We start from the raw sequence: 1,454 nt of genomic DNA, 5'->3' as shown, positions 1-1,454 counted from the left end.
TTTTTTTTTTAATTATTTTTGTGTGCGTGTACCGTCAAATCAGATCTGACTGGTACAGGAGGAGATTGTCCCTCCTTCCCCGGCAGAGCATCTGGTAGATTCGAACCGTTCGCTTCTGGGATTGTAGTTGCAGCTCCTTGCCACTAGGCCACCAGAGCTCCCCTAATTCCCAATTTTTAATGAAGTTAATTCCTCTAATTTTTCCCTTGAACTCACACATGTATTAGATTATTATATAATTAGGTTATAGCATATACACTTATCTTTTCAAGTACTTTTCCATCTTCTAATTTTTCAGTATTTTCTACATTAATATTAGTGATAATGAAGTTCCTGAGTATAGGTATAGAATTACTTAGGGTTGTTGGGTTTTTCCCCCTATTTTATGGCTACTGATAAATGGTCTTTAAGAGAAATGTTATATACATTTTCTGATCATTTTTAAGCAAAAATTCTTAAAATTTTATAGCTATTTAAAGGTAAATCCCCAATAGAAATTTTTCATGTGTGGAGAGATTTTTGTTTTATACACTGTGACTAACTGTTAGAAGAATGGGAATCCCAGAACACTTGATCATGCTAATGCAAAACCTGTATTTGGACTAGGAGGCAGTTGTTAGAACAGAGCAAGGAAATATGGAATGGTTTGAAATTGAGAAGGATGTGTGCCAGGGATGTGTCCTATCTCCATACCTTTTCAGTCTATATTCAGAACAGATTATCCAGGAGGCTGGGCTCCATAAAGAGAAATGTGGCATCAGTACTGGAGGAAGATTCATCAACAGTCTGCATTATCCAGGTGAACACAACCCTGCTTGCTGAAACTGAGGAGGATCTGAAGCACTTGATGCAGAAAGTCAAGGACTGCAGCCTTCGATTGAAGCTCAATATCAAGAAAACAAAGATTCTCACCACTGGGCTAATTGGCAGCATCATGATAGATGGTGACGAGATTGAAACTGTTAACAGCTTTAGTTTGCTTGGCTCCACAAACAACACTCTTGGCAACAGCAGCCAGGAAATTAAAAGATGTATTGTGATGGGAAAGTCTGCTGTTAGAGACCTCTCCAAAGTACTGAGAGCAACGGTTCACTCTGTGTGCCTGCTACAGACCATGGTCTTTGCAATCACTTTCTATGTGTCAGAAAGCTGGACAATGACTAGGGATGATAGAGAATTGATGCCTTTGAGCTGTGGTGCTGGAGAAGAGTATTGAATATACCATGGACTGCTAAGAGAATGAACAGGTTCGTCTTGGGGAGGGTTAAATTAGGCTGCTCCTTGGAGGCAAGGATTCTGAAGCTTCATCTGACATGTTGTTGTTGTTGTTATGTGCCGTCGAGTCATTTCCGACTCATAGCTACCCTATGCACAACAGCCCTAAACCCTGCTCTATCCTGCGCCAACCGCACTGCCTCTGACACACCCATCCCGATTACCCCAGTCACTGAATC

At 40.7% G+C, this 1,454-nt stretch overlaps 1 protein-coding gene across 2 annotated transcripts in view; it reads left to right on the top strand.

Annotated features, from left to right (window-relative positions):
- Nucleotides 1–1,454, top strand: part of KIF1B (kinesin family member 1B) — a 201,412-nt gene that overhangs the window by 70,239 nt on the left and 129,719 nt on the right. The window lies entirely within an intron of this gene.

The sequence above is a fragment of the Elephantulus edwardii genome, unplaced genomic scaffold (genome assembly GCF_000299155.1).
Source record: "Elephantulus edwardii isolate Elephantulus edwardi_28Jun2011 unplaced genomic scaffold, EleEdw1.0 scaffold00045, whole genome shotgun sequence".
Lineage (NCBI taxonomy): Eukaryota > Metazoa > Chordata > Mammalia > Macroscelidea > Macroscelididae > Elephantulus > Elephantulus edwardii.
Note: the sequence above shows the minus strand (reverse complement) of the source record. Positions and strands in the feature narration are given on the sequence as shown.